This window comes from Hemiscyllium ocellatum (genome assembly GCF_020745735.1).
Source record: "Hemiscyllium ocellatum isolate sHemOce1 chromosome 27 unlocalized genomic scaffold, sHemOce1.pat.X.cur. SUPER_27_unloc_2, whole genome shotgun sequence".
In the NCBI taxonomy this organism is placed as follows: Eukaryota; Metazoa; Chordata; class Chondrichthyes; order Orectolobiformes; family Hemiscylliidae; genus Hemiscyllium; species Hemiscyllium ocellatum.
In genome coordinates this window covers 1,739,675-1,755,485 of record NW_026867487.1, presented here as the reverse complement: position 1 = coordinate 1,755,485, position 15,811 = coordinate 1,739,675, and the positions used below count along the sequence as shown (strand labels likewise).

At 41.7% G+C, this 15,811-nt stretch overlaps 1 long non-coding RNA gene across 1 annotated transcript; it reads left to right on the top strand.

The window, feature by feature from the left end:
- Positions 1–261: 261 nt before the first annotated feature.
- LOC132807699 (uncharacterized) lies at positions 262–4,895 on the top strand. Its single transcript, XR_009641983.1, has 3 exons — positions 262–326; positions 1,875–1,976; positions 4,808–4,895. It is a non-coding gene; the product is annotated as an uncharacterized LOC132807699 (long non-coding RNA).
- The last annotated feature ends 10,916 nt before the right edge of the window (positions 4,896–15,811 follow it).

The following is a 15,811-nucleotide window of genomic DNA, read 5'->3' as shown; positions in this document are numbered from 1 at the left end:
TGTCATCCCGTTCATCTCCACTTGCTGGTAGTTATGATTGATACTATCATTAACATTTGTGTTGTTCCATTCCTGATGAGTGACTTTGATACTTTTGGCATTTTCGCGGTGTTGAAGCTAATTTCAACGTTTTCTGATGCATGGTCTCTTTACAGTTATACAATGCAGATGGTAACTCAGCGAAATCTCTCTTTAATCCTTTCTTTAAGGACAGGCAAGGGCATCTATTTCCATACCTGGCATCATCTGCTTAGCGTTGGCAGTCCTGTTAATCTGTGATGTGATCGCGCTGCTGGTCGTAATGCAGAGAAAATATCAAAGGAAAGGTGAGCCTCTCGTCTCCCGACTGAACTGAGCTAGCAGTGACACTCTGCTCGTGTTTCATGTTGTGTCGGTGTTGGAGATTGTTGCTGCACTTTTCCATCATTCGGCCTTGATGATGATGAGGACGAGGTCGTTTCTGGCTGTCTTCTCTGCTCTTGAAGCATCAAATTTAAATTGGCACAAAGATAAATCTTTAAATTACTTCAAAGAAGAGTTATTTTAAAATCAGAATTGCATTAAATATTCATCAAGTCCTTCAATACCTGGAGCGCGAAGCTGAATTAACCCTTAAGGTAATATTTGTCCTGAATCACTTTTAATGAGCAAGAAACATAAATATTGGATACCCCTTAATTTAATTAATCTGTCCGTGACACTCCAGAATAAATTACTAAGCGTTACAATGTGACTTTAATTTTCATTGAGAGGTTGGCCCTCTGCCTCTAATTATTTATTCATCAGTTAGTTTTCCTTGACGGTTTTTCAGATTCTTGGTGCTGATGACAGAAGTTGTGGTCAATGAAAGGGTTAATTGCACTTCTCGGTCATCGTTCTGTTGAGTAACCGGATCATACCTGTTCACTATTTATACCAATTTCAAATAAATTGTCTTCCACTAGGTGAGCGATGACGATCAACACGAATATTGTCATATATTGGAAATGACAAACGCTGGAGATCACAGCGGGTCAGAAGACATCCACGCAACTCTGATGAAGAATAATCTCGACTTGAAACATTACCTTGCTCTCTCTCCATGGATGCTGTCTGACCCGCTGTGATCTCCAGACTTTTTTGCTGTCACAATAGATTCCAGCATAGGCATGAATTTTCTCCTACGAATTATAAAATGCGTCAGCTTCTGTCCATATTAAGTTATCTTAAGAATAGTTTACAGCCATCCGTCAAAGATACAAACTTCCTTTATGGTTATCAATGTCAAAAAGCTTCTCCATATTTAACGTGCTCACATTTTTGCACTCAACTAGTATTAGCTGCCATATAATTGTTTAGTTACAATATTCAGATTCTAAATACATCATTGGACTTGAAGCTTCCTTTTTTTTTACAGAACATTGATGTGTAACCGCCCCATAATCATCAAGGAGTTTTTCTATTGTTCATCAAATAATGATAAAAAACTTTTTTCTTTGCGTTAAGCAGTTTCAGTTTTGAAAGCCATCATTTTCCCTCACATGCTCCATTATGACCTGAGAATTCTTTTTTTTAGTGAACATTTTCATCTGGAATTAATCATTCCTGATTCGAACAGAACTGAGATATAGATCCCAACAAGCAACATTTCACTCTACACCCTCAACTAAATAAGCATTGCATACAGATGAGAAATGAAAATTAATCATGGCCTGTTCACTTGCTTGTCCAAATTGTTGCTGCCATCAGTGATCAGTCAATATTGTGCCAAGACTCTATTTTCCTGGAATTCATGAACTACATGTGTTGTGCAGTAATGTTGTTTCAGAAATAAACTCAGTGTTGTCACGGGTGTTTAGTTACTAATGCTGACCTGTCTATCCCTCCTTTAACAGGCCGTTACACTGGTGGCTCAAGCCTTGGTTTGTATCAAGGAATTTATGAAGAAATTGCGGACATTCCCCCTGTCAAGAAGACTTCTGAGAAACATGGGTCAGGTACTGTATGTATTTACGATCTCATAGTTAATCTTAACCGGAAAAGTTTGGCTTCCCTTGAATTTCTAGTTTTGAATGGTCTGTGAACTAAGTAAAAATGGCTAGTTATAAAATCCTTGTCCTCGTGTGAAAGATGTTATCATAGGGAATGAGTATTTGTCTGTGTTTAGTGACAGACATATTTGATATATTATAATCACCATTTCCTATAATTGATGAAAGAAGAATATTTCTGACACTTGTCATTAAATACGAGCAGAATGACATTTTCTAGCTCGACCCTGATTCCAAATTGACGATATCAGATTTCCGATACTGTGAATAATCAATCGAATCATTGATTGACTTTACAATAATATAATCATAGGCAATACTGTCAGTTACACATGCCTACGTTCTGGTAGGAGTTTTTAACGATTTAATTAGATAATCGCCGAAATGTCATCAGTGCAAAGAGAAGTCGTTTGCCGCAATGTGTCAGCACAAATTCGAATGCCTGTTGCAGATTCGCCTGTCTTTCCCCATGTCTTTGAACACAATTTATATTCAAATAAACATCCATTACCCACTTGATCGGCAGTAAAATAATTATCAAACGAGAATTTGTGCTGCAACATTTTTACTTGACTGATACTGTGTGCAAAGTGGATGCTTAAAACATCCGAGGCTGGCATGCATGGGAACCACTGTCTAATAAACCTGCTGACGAGGGACGAGACAAATCAAATAGATCGTAGAATTTAGGTTAGAACTAGAGACTTTGATCTTCATCTTAGGATCATTACGATAGAGATGAGAGGGAATATTACACGACATCGCTTGAAATGATTGACTAAGTTGTCAAACTGAGAATAATACTGAAAAATAATGTATCAAAGCATTCTCAAAGAATGGCATACAACGATAAACAAAAGTGTAGAAATGGTATTTAATAGATTCAACAAATGCACATTGTGTTACCTAATTAAGAACATTTAAAGGCGAATCAGACACAAAGGAGTTGTCCAGAGACTGAAGGCAATACTTTCACTTTCTCACGTACTATGATATTGAGAATTAAGTCATTAAACGTAATGTTTGGGAAAATGATGTGAGGGTAAAAGTTTGTTTCAAATCTCTCATTGCAGTTAAATTGGACTTGAGTAAATTTCCATTGACTCTCTGCAATCTGTGCATTGAATGCTTTTTCTATAATAGGTTGCATTGAAAATATTTCCGTTATTGTTAAAGAGAAGACGAAGGAATTATGTTTTCGTCTTTGTTGTTACGGATTAGACTACAAATCATAAATCCATAGTCTATTCGACTGAGAGAGATAGCAGTAGAATTAGACCTTTCGGCCCCTCCAGTCTGCTGTTTTTCAATCACAGCTGATATGTTTCTCAACCTCTTTCTCCTGAGTTCTCCCAGAAACCTTTCACTCTCTTACACATCAAGAGCCCATTCACCATTGTTTTGTTACAGTCAAAGACTTAATAACCACAGCTCTTCGTGTTAATGAATTCTAAGGATCCACCACCATGTGGTTGAAGAAATTTCATCTAATTAAATTTCTAAATGGTCATGCCTTCACTGTGACAGTGAATCTGACAATAACTCCCCATTTCCCGTTTTTAGTCATTTCTGCTTCCGTTGGTTCAGTTAATCGCATCGAATACTACACCAGCCATGGCTTCGGTGACAATAATCTGGGATCAGACGATCTTGAGGTGAACGCCAACAGAAGTTTGGGTGTGTATGTGTTCACTTTCAGTCAGTTCATTTTTGTCCTTGACTCTCCCACTGCCGTCTGAACATAAAACTGTTAATGCTCACAAAACTGAGGATGACTCTGGCACTGATCGTGCTTACATGAGCAATGTTAATGATTAAGAAATGTGCTGTTTTGTACTCATAGAGGCATGGTCCATTGCGACTGTGCCTGTAAAAACAAGTACCTAAATATTCCAAAGCCATTTACCAGCACGTGGTTCTTTGCCTTATATGGGCTGACATCGCAGGTGCACCACTGAATACTGTTATATATTCTCAGCATATTTTGCCTGTTACATCATGATGGTCAGTGAGTCGCAGTTTCTCACCAGCTTCTGGCTAAAACAATTTTCCTCAAATCATCTTTAATTCTTCTTTCCCTTCCCTGAAATCGATTCCCCTGATGTTTTATCTCGCCCTCAAAAGAGAAGCATTCCTTCCTGTCTACCCAACATATGTCCTTCGTAATTTCATATCAACGCCTCAGTGTCCTCAGTTCGATGGAAAGAAATAATAATGGTTGGACAGGAGCAAGTCATTCAGCCTCCAAATCGTGCTGTGGCGTGCAGTGAGATCATGGCTGGTTGTTGTGTGGTCTAAATACAGATGTCTCCTTTGGCACTTATCTCTTATTGACTTCGTTGAAGAAAAAGCATAATCTGTCTCAGATTTAAAAATTGGCAACTGATCTGAATCAGCTACTTTAAGAGGAAGACAATTCCACATCCCTCCCAGCCTTTCTTTCCTGTGATGCCTCCAGAACTGCCATTCTCTAAATCATAGATTATGAATATGAGATCTAGAATCTACAACAATTCGAAGTAGTTCATCCTTATCTACTCATTTTAAAAAGTTGTAATACCTTCAAAATTGTGCTTAGTTTTCAAATTTAAAGAGAAAATAGACCTAATTTGCTTTAAAAGTCTATATATTCCCCAAACACTGGACTCCTTTGAACCATCTAACTCTTCGAATTCTACATTCCAGCACTAATGCTCTATTCCAGCACGGATCTCCTTTTCTCCATGTTATGTATTGCAATTTGCATCAATGACAATCAATCATGCATTTTCTTCAAGCTCCAGTTCAGGACCATTACGATGACATTGAGACTGAATCTCAGGATGGTCAGTCACAATTGGAAAGTAATGCTGATGAATCCCTCGCACTGACAAATGCTGATGATGGTCTTTGTTCAGTCGGTGAGTTGAACTACAGTTGCTCACATCATAATCGCCGCTCTGTGTGTACAAGCTGTCTTCATTCCTTTCCATTCTAAGATCAATATCGCATTTACAGCAAAGCGAAGTCGAAGCCTTATCTCCGCAAATTGTCTCTGAGAAGGTGTAGTGTTCATTGAGAGGATCTTAATTTCAATATCATGAAAAATTACATCATTTTGAAAAATAAACTACTTTGATATTGAGCAGGCAGTGCGTTTAGTCAGCTCTTTGAAAAGCAGGCACTGGCTTCATTCACTGGTGAGAGAGAAAGTCTATAAAACTACTGTTCACAATGAATCAGCGACTGGCTGGATTGAAAATATAGGAGGTAGGATTTTTAGTGGTCCAGGTTTTAAATGATGTAGCTCTTACTGCTCACTTAGAAGACAAAACTTATGGATGCTTATTTTTCAAATCAAATAGAGCTTTTTTTGTTGTGTGTTATGAGATACCTTAAAATATTTCTAGAAATTAATGCAGACCCTGTTTCTATGACACAGCCTTTGACATGAACACATCATCGTCTTCAACATCATCAGCACTGTCCAGCTTCATGGACAGCTCTCAACCGAGCCAATTGTTACTTGAATCAACTCAGTCAAGGGCATCATATGCTACGCCAGGTGTTGTGGCATTTTCCCAGATGCCCTGTCAGAAAATTCATCCATTATCTTCTGATCACTCAGGTGTCCATCGTGCCTTCAGTGTTGACATGCCCTGAAAGTGTGACGCTGAATTTTGCACCAGACACAACAAACAGATAAGACCAACCTTTAGTATTGAATCTTTGAAATACATTGCGAATAGTCTTCAGAACAGATTCCAGGCAGTCTTTTACAGCGCGCAGATAGAGTCACACCTTGTTTGAAATACAACCCGTCATTGTCTGACATTTCAAGTGTAGATTTACTATTTTCCCCAGTCCAGTTTCAGCTGTGCATTGGCAGTTTGTTGTGCTGTAAATAGAGTCATAAGTGATATCGCATCAAGTAGATTGAAATTACTTTCTTTATCATTTCAGGTAAATGTTAGAGTCTATTTCAGCATGGGCGGCCCCGAGGCAGATAATATTGCAAGAAACCGTCCACTTACATTTTTAACAGGCTGAGCATCTTTATTTCTCAATACAAGCTTCACTTGATTGCATTTCATCAGCATTTACTTTTTATTGGAAAAACTATATTTGCATTCATTCGTTTATTTTTGTTTAATTGTGTGTTTTGCCATGACTTAAAATGGGAAGTGAGCAGGTTGGATCGATTATTATCGTGTTTGTATTCATCATCTAATTCATTTCTCTGTATGGATCAATTGCCTCTGTATTGGGGGCGAAGTTCCTGTCGTTTGTTAATGAAGCAGTATAAGGAATTCCATGTGTAATTTTTTTGCTTTTTCATAGCTCACGAGGGAGAGTTTAAAACATCTTGAATCAAACAATTGCCCGAAGTATTATTTCGCTATGTATTGACTGAAATTTCCCTTCCATTTGCTGTATTTGTCGTGACTTTGTAATCTTTCTGTAAGTGATCATGTAAGTTGCCGTTTATGAATAAAATTGCAGTGAATTCATTCCTGTGTTGAAATTCTGTGTCTCTTGGCAACCGTCAGTGCCATAGAGAATATGTGTGTGTCAGTGAGTGTTGTCTGTGTTTGAATGAATGTTTATGAAAGACAGTGGGCGAGAATGTGAGTTCAGTTATCTGTGTTTTTCTGAATGTGTGCGAATGCGGAAGAATGAGTGAGAGTGGTGTAATTTTCTGTGATTTTGCAACTATGTATGCGATTGTAATGCGAGTGTAACGGAGTTTGTGTGAATACTTGGAAGTTTTAATGCAGGAGGGAAGTTCATGGATAAACAGAATAATGATAGAAACTTTTGGAACATTAACATCTGGAGGATACTGGTGTACAAAATCACAATTTCCTGAAAGTGGCAACATTTATAGGTCAACATGTCCTATGCCATTTCTCTTCCGTCATCAGTTAGGGCTCAGAGCATAATTTTTTTCAAAGTCAGATAGCTTTCTTTCAAAGTTTAGGATAAAGTGAGGACTGCAGATGCTGGAGATCAGAGTCAGGAGAGTGGTGCTTGAAAAGCACAGCAAGTCAGGTAGCTTCCGAGCAGCAGGAAAATTGACATTTCGGGTGTACGGCCTTCAGGAGAACGTCTTCAAGGTAGCATCCTTGGCAGAGGCTTCACAGTAAGATTACAATTAACTAGGAGCACGTGAGGACCGCAGATCAGAGTCTATAGTGTGGTGCTGGAAAAGCACAGCTGGTCAGACAGCATCCGAGGAGCACGTGAATCGACGTTTCGGGCATAAGCCCTTCTTATGCCTGAAGGGATTATGCCCCAAACATCGATTGTCCTGCTCCTCGGGCACTGCCTGACCTGTTGTGCTTTTCCAGCACTGCACTGTTGACTGCTTTGAAAGTTTAGTTCGGCCGCTTTAAAATACTGTGTACAGTTCAGGTCGTCACGCTGCTGGAGGCATGTTGGAGAGACTAAGGACACGGTTCATCACGAAGGCCTGGTTTGGAGGTTGTTGGCTACGAGGCGAGATTGGGCAACATTGGCGTTTTGTCAGTTGAACATCGGAATCTGAGGGTCGAGCTGATAATGTTTACAAATTGATGGGAGTGACGGATGGATTGGATAGTTAATGTATTCCCCCGCCCCACGCATGTCAGCAATGCCAACGATTTTAGAAGCCTATCGCCAAAGACATTGCATATAAATAGGCAGTGAATAAAAGGAAATTGTCACCTAGAAATGAAAGGTTTCCAGTTGAGCAAGTCGCCATACTGCATTAATTATTCGAGGGCCAACGGTACTGTTTATGAGTTCTTGTTCTTTGATCTATCAATTGTGGGATCACTTAGCTCCATCTATCGATTGGAGTAGGTACTGTTTATCATGCAATTCGTCTTGTTTGACACCTTCACCAAGTTGTCCCTTTCACTTTTAGTTCTGCTGTCCTAATCTCTAAATATACAGGAAATCAAGGACACTTGGATTCTGACAGTGAGCCAAATTGATCACTGACGATGGAGCAGGATCCATCCCTGGCATCCAACACAGGCTTTGGTGTAAAATCTGAAGGGACTTCCAAACCGGGCGGAGAGGAGCGATTAAATATATGAAAGGAGACAAATCTGGGGGTTGCTTGCAAAAATTGGAAGTGGGATCGTTTTGAAAGTAGTCTTGATGGCTAACTCCACCAGATCCTCCTCTCCGTTTTAGGTGTGCTGTGCTGTGACAATCCAAAACATTCAAGGACACTGATACTCTGAAAGCTGGGAAAATTCATTACCACCGACAGAGCAGGGCGCAGCTGTGGGATCCTGCACAGTTGTGGTGTAAAATTGGCAAGGTCTTGCAAACTGGGGTGTTTTTGGTGTGTCAGTGGGGAATAAATATTTGAGAGAACCCAAATTTGTGGGTGTGAAGGGGAAAATTGGGAGAGCACAAAACTTCAGAGGTGCTAATTTGGCGGGGGTGGTCTTACAAAGTTTTGGAGGGGTCCAAGTGCGAAGGTGGGGAAATTGTGGAAGTATGTGAATTGAGGTGTCAATATTTGAGGGCCAAAAATTGAGGGAAACATTTTGTGGGCAGAAATTGAGCGTCAAAGTGAGCCAGAGAGAGAAAAAAGACATAAAAGAGACTGGCTGAAAGAAAGAAAACGAGACACAGATGGCATGTCTGTGCCTCCGTCTGTGTGCAATGAGGCCTCTGTTGCATTTACGGGTGAATCCACTGAAATGGGGTTAACACCCATCCACCTTTCTCTCTGTCTGTCCTTCTTGTGTTTAAAGCTGATGGTCATGTTGATGTGTGCTTCTCTTTGTGTGTCTCTGTGTTTTTGTGGCTGTGCATTTATTTCATACTGCACTATGGCACACTCTGTACTGGAGGCACATTTGAATGTTGGAATTAATTACCAAACGAATTAAAAGTTCCGTGTCTCCTTCTTTCGTTCAAAATGATACAATGCTGCCCTCTGGTGGCCTCGCCACGCTACTACACAAGCGGAAGCAGCTTTTTTAGGGGATTATCAAAGTCTGTGAATCTGTTAGGTTGCACAATCGTTTCATTCTTCAAACAATGTCTTTGTAGAGAGGGAGCAGTTGGTTTGTTCTGATCCACGTTGCCCCTCAGATATCACTGGAAGGATACGAACAAAGAGAAAGTGAGGACAGCAGATGCTGGAGATCAGAGCTGAAAAGGTGTTGCTGGAAAAGAGCAGCAGGCCAGGCAGCATCCAAGGAGCAGGACAGTCGATGTTTCGGGCATGTGCCCTTCTTCAGGAATGAGGAATGTGTCATTCCTCATTACTGAAAAAGGGCTCATGCACGAAACGTCGATTCTCCTGCTCCTTGGGTGCTGCCTGACAAGGATAGGAACAAACCCAGCGCCTGTCTGCTCCCCTAACTTTTGAATTCTTTCCTCACTGAACAATTGAACGTGTGGAGTACAAAACATAACAAATTGCAGAGCCTCATTCCTGATGATGAAGGGTTTATGCCCGAAATGTCGAATCTGCTCCTCCTTGAATGCTGACTGACTGGCTGTGCATTTTCAGCACCGCACTCTTCGACTTTCCAGCATCTGCAGCCCTCACTTACGACAAATTGTAGAATGCACGACAGAGTTTATCATGTCTCCTTTCAAAACGGTTCACTCAGAACTGCCTGGATGCAGTTGCAATAAAGATGCAGTTTTAAATGTGTAAATTGTCAGGAATACAGCCCAAAGATAAATCATTTCCACATTGCATGGGGAATACGCACTTTTCTGAATATGTGGATGCTTCATTCTAAGGGAAAACGTAGTACAATGCCAATGTATTCCTCACCAGAATGTTTTTTTTGTGTGTGTCTATGTCTGAGTTTGAGCATGTTTGTGGCTGTGTGGTGTATAGTAGCCTCTCGATAACCGCAGGGGATACGTTCCAGGACCTACCCCAGAATTCCGAAAACACAGATAGGAGAAACTTCATTTATTTTAATGGGAGAAGTACCTTCCCGATAATTTCCTGGTCCCATGTTCCCGAAAATATGTTCGGTGCAATGTAACTGAAACTACGGAAAATGGTTCCACGGATACAGGGGTCAACTTTTATGTGCCTGTGTGGTATCAATGTGTTTGAGTAAGCGTGGTGTTTCTGTTGGTGTGTTTTTGCCTTTAATGCTACTATATGTTATTTCCTCTCTTTCTACCTTGTTCTCTGTCGCTGCTTCATTCTCCCACCCGTCTCTCTCCATCCGCTCTTCCTCTGTCTCCTCTCTCTATATCTCTCACTGTCTCGTTCTTTGTCTGTCTCCCTTCTTTCTTCACTTTCTCTCCTGCTCTCACCCTCTCTCTACCTCTGTCCTTCTTCCAATGTCTCCCCTTTTCTCTCTCATTCTCTCTGTTGATCTATCCTTTTCTCACTCTGTCTCACACTCTCTGTCCCTCAATCTACCCCTCTCCAATCCTCCTCCCTCTCTGCGTTTCACTCTCTCTCTCACACATTATCACTGTCTCTCGAAATGGCTCTCCTCCGAGCATCTTCCCGTTTCTTCTGTGCACTGTCTCTGTCTGTCTGCCACTCTCTTCCCTCCTTCTCTCTCTCACAATCTCGCTCTCCTTTCCTCCCTCCCCTTCTCTCTTTATCTATCCCTGTATTCCTGTTTAGCTCTCTTTCACACACACACATTCTCTTCCCCGCCTCCTTCTGTCTGTCTTTCTCTCGCTCTCAAACCCTCTCCATCACCTCCATCTTTTCTCTGATTCTCACTTTCTTGCCCTCACAGCCGTCCTTCTATGTGTCTTCTTGTAGTTCCCTCTCTCTTGCTCAGTCTCTCAGTCTCCCTTTCTCTGCCGACTTCCTTCCTCTCTCTCTGTCCCTATCCCTACCTGGAAATGGTGGACGTGGCGAGAGACCGGATGAAGCACATCTACCAGTCACCGGGAACCACGTGGTGCATAGTGCAAATCAGCTCTTGCAAACTGGGAGCAGCGTTTCGCTGAATCAAGAGCTGAATGTGGCAGTCCCAATGCCGGGCACAGAACTCACTCTTGATTCAGAGTATTACCTACACGGATGAAATGACGGCGATGTCAGTGCAGACAGTGTCAAAAAAGTTCGCCCACACAGTCGGGATGCAGGGAATCCCGCAATAACAGGACCATAGGTGATCAGATCGAACTCCCAAAATCCCATTAGGGCATTAGGTGTCAGCCTAGAGCTCATGGTCTGCAGTGATTGAAGAAAAGTTGTCAAACAATTGAGTGGAATTTAGATGAGTTGTGGTTTGTGGGCAGAGAAATGACACTTGGAGCTTAATGCGGGCAAGTGTGAGGTTCTGCTTCCGTTTATTGGTGGGTGAATTGAGTACAAGTGCCAGGGAGTCAAGTTGCAAATTTGCTTGGTTCGCTACTTCGCCTGTTGCATTCAATTCTCTTCACCACATCACAGAAAAGATGTCCAGTCTTTCAAGAGTTTGCTTGAGAGATTTACCGGTTTGCTGCCTCAATTGGAGGTCATGGGTTACTAGGAGAGGTTAGACAATCTGTGTTTTCTTGCTCTGGAGCGGCATAGATAAGGTTGACAGTTGGAATCTATTTCCCAGGTTTGAAATTTCTAATAGGACGAATTACGAGTTCAAGATGGGAAGGGGAATGTTGAATGGAGATGTGAGGCAGATTTTTTTCTTTGCACAGAGAATGTTCGGTTCCTGAAAAGAACCTGTGTAGTTCTGGAAGGAGATACTAAAGAGAGGTTGAAGGCTGTTTTCGATCCGCACACGAATATGCAAGGAATGGGGGGAAATGAATGTTGGGCAGGAGAATGAATTAGTTTAATTTGGCGTCATAATAAGCAAACAACATGCCCGAAACGTCGACTCTCCTGCTCCTTGGATGCTGCCTGACCTGCTGCGCTTTTCCAGCAATACATTATCCACTCTCCCAACCAGGCCGGGGTCAGAAGTGAAGGTGGAGATAATGCATGTGCTTCCCTTCACGAACTCATGAAGATACATATTGTGAGCAGCGAGGGTCGAACACTGGTCCCTGTAGTTCCCATTAGGCATTAGATCCCACGCTGAACCTGACCAGTTTCTTGCTACATGCCACACATGTAGAGCAGGGACCTGTTCCACATTGCAGTGCTGATGGAAACTGTGGAATTGGACGAACTCGGCCTGTGTACTGACTGAGTGTCATCATTGGATCTCCCAGTGGATCCTCACTGCGGGGGCCTCTGAGGACCTTGCTATTTCTATTCAAAAGAGAGTGGAGGGTGCATGCAGTGTGCTACCGCATCAGTGCAAGAGGGAGAAACAGCTCCAGATCAGCAGGTCCAGAGAGAAAGAGAGGGAAATGGGAAATCAGAATCTGGGAGCAATGGAAGTGAACGGCACAACAACTGGGAGGAGTTTATCCACGGCAATTCACTTGCTTTCCTCAGACTATGAGTGGATAACTCTGATACATCGGATCGTGTATACACTTCATGCTATTCAAGCAGGTTACTATCCAATTCTGGCTCTCGTTGGAGTCCCTGGTGAGTCTCTCAATCCATAGATTATATTTCAAAACGACTTTGTAATTCCTTTCCGTTCTAGTGATTACAATTTTTGGAATATATGAAATATTATCCTAGTCACAAAGCTGAGTTCACTATCCTGCTCCCCTATCTCCCACAGAGCCAATAACCAATGCTGTTCAATCTGTTCACTGCCGATCAGGTACTGCAGACTTTGAGATAAACTGTGACTCCAAATCATTCCCATCCCCAATGTCGTTGCTTCACCATCCTGGGTTAGTTAAGTAGTCCGTGGTCAAATGTAATTGTATCTGGGCAATACTCAGGCTTGGGATGACAAGGGGTAAGTAAGTTTGACGCCAGGCAAAGACCATCTTCAACAAGAGACAATATAATCATCGTTACTTGATATGCAACGGTGTCTCTAACATTGAATCAACTCTACATCAATAGCCTGGGCGTTACTATCTTGACAGAGAGAAAATCTAACCATCTCACCTTCAGATTCAATGGTCTTGCCATCATTAAATCCCCCACTGCCGGTATTCTGGGTTATCATTGACCACAAACTGACCTGGACTAAACACACAAACACAGTGGTCACAAGAGTAGGCCAGCGACTGGAAATCCTGCAGCAGGTAACTCACCTCCTACCTCCTCAAAGGGTCTTCCCCGTTGGCAAGTCACAAGACCGGAGTATGGTGGAATAATTCCTGCTTGCCTGAATGATTGCAGCTCCAATAACACCCAATACGCTCAACAGTTTCCAGTGATGGATGATATACCATCTGGAATGATTAATCTAAATATATCCATAGAGAGAGAGAGATGAGGTTTCAGGATAAGGGATTTATGCAATTTTCTCGGGAGAATTGCTTTGAAAGCAAATCTTAACTCATAAATTTGTATCCACCTTTATTCCTTGTGTCTTAACGTGCATGAAAATGAACTTCCAGTGACCTAGCAATGACAGAATTGCAATTAACCACATGCAAGTTACAACATAGGCGTGCTCAAAACATCTTTTAATCAGTTGTGCAAATGTAGCAACCTGCCCCATCCTTCATTTCAATCTCCTTTTTAAGTGGATATCCAAACAATACTTTGATGTGACTCAGCTTTACTCACTTATTTCCAAATTTTCATAACCCTCTGTTTGCGTTAAATGTAATTGGTCTTTCCTGAAATTCTTGCATTTAATCTGGCTTCCAACAGCCCACAATTCTGTGACATTGTCAATAAGTATATGCTGAGTGATTGTGGCCTCTCTGACATACAAAATGATTTGAGGTGACCATCTGGAGTTCAACAGAAAGCACGGATAATATATCCTATTCCTTTTGACCACAGTGTAATTGAGTCATACAGCATGGAATTAGAGCCTTTGGTCCAACCCGCCCGTGCTGACCAGATTCCCTTAACTAATCGCACTTACCTGCATTTTCCCTACGTCCCTTCAAAACTTTCCTATCAATTTAACTGTCCGAGTGCCTTTTTAATGTTGTAGTTATACTGTCTCTACCAGTTCCTTTGTCAGCTCATTCCATCTACAAACCATCCTCTGTGTGAAAAAAGTGCCCATTGGGTCCTTTTTAAATCTATCCCTTTTTAAACCTTTCGATCTGGACCTCTCTACCCGAGAAAAAACGACATCGCCTATTCAACCTATCTTAGCCCCTCATGATTTTAGACATTTTAGCTTCCACAGCACTTTCTACTCAGTCACGGCAACTACAATCACCTCTGCCCCAACTCTCTTGATGTTCTGGGATCCTGCTGGTGTATTTCATCATGAAAACCTTTTGTTTCCTCTGATAACGATAAAACTATAAGACCATAAGAGGAAGGAGCAGAAATTAGGCCATTCAGCCCAGTGGGTCTACTCTGCCATTCAATTATGGCTGATAGATTTTTCCAACCCAATCTCCTACTTTCTGCCCGTAACACTTGATTCCATTGATACTGTAGTACCTATCTATCTCAGTCCTAAATATTCTCAATGACTTGATATCAACAGCTTTATGTGGCAATCAATTCCATGGATTGGACAATCTCTGGCTGAAGCTGTTTCTCCTTATTTCCATTCTAAAATATCTTCCCTTTACTCTAAGGCTGTGTCCTCGGATCCTAGTATCTCCGATCAATGGAAACATCTCCCACCATCCACTGTGTTTTTGCCATTGCCTTAGTATCCCTGTTTCTCCCACTTGCATCAATAACATTTTTCCATTTCCCTCACTTGCATCCATCAACGCACTGACCAAAACTCCACATCACAGCCCATTAATATTCGTGAATATATTGACGACTGGCTTACAGGTATTGAGATTCCATCTCTCCCACTTTACACTAATTTCCCATGTTTCCAACAGTTAATTAATTACATCACTGGAAGCTGTAGATCTTTGCAAACAATCTGAACAAGTCCTCGTTCAAACTGCACACTTTGTCTAATCCAAATGTGCAAATTTGTTTTTGTTTATTTGTTTTCCATTCCTGACAGTTAACTTTCTGACGATTATGATTCTATCTTGTAAGAAATGTGGTCTCTCCAAAAGTGTCACTCTTTACCTAGCGGCTATGGTAGTGGCGGATCAAATGGTGGTTATCCTCGACCTGATAATGAGACACATTTCGATTGTTTATCGTAACCAGTTTACTTTCCTTCGCAAAATCCCCGTTGTAATATCCACGCCGTCCTGCTTTATGCAGCCACTGACTGTTCTGTCTGGTTCACCGTCACCTTCACGTTTGAGCGATTTGTGGCCATTTGTTGCCAGAAGCTGAAAAGTAAATATTGCAATGAGAAAACGGCGGCTGTGGTTCTGGGGACAGTGTCTGTGCTGAGCTTGTTAAAGAACATTTTCTGGTACTTTATGTTCAGTGGATGGTATTGGATGCAGAACTACCCCTGGTTCTGTTTCATCAGGGCGAATGTTACCAATTCTCCAGTTTGGGCAGCATTTGAGTTCGCCCACAACATCCTCAACCCCTGCATCCCGTTTGCGTTAATTTTGCTACTCAATGTTCTCACTGTAAGGCACATTGCAATGGCCAGCAGAGCTCGCCGCAGACTGTGGGCGGGAAGCAGTGGGAAGAGATCGAGAGACGCAGAGATGGAGAGTCGAAAAAAATCGATCATTTTACTGTTTGCTATGTCGACCAATTTCATCCTGTTGTGGTCAATGCTAATGGTTTATTCCATATGGAGACGGATGTGGTTTTTGGGATATCGGTCTGTCTGGATAGATAGATATGTGCTCGACTTAGGCTTCATGCTGCAGCTCTTGAGTTGCTGCACAAACACTGGAATATATGCTGTGACCCA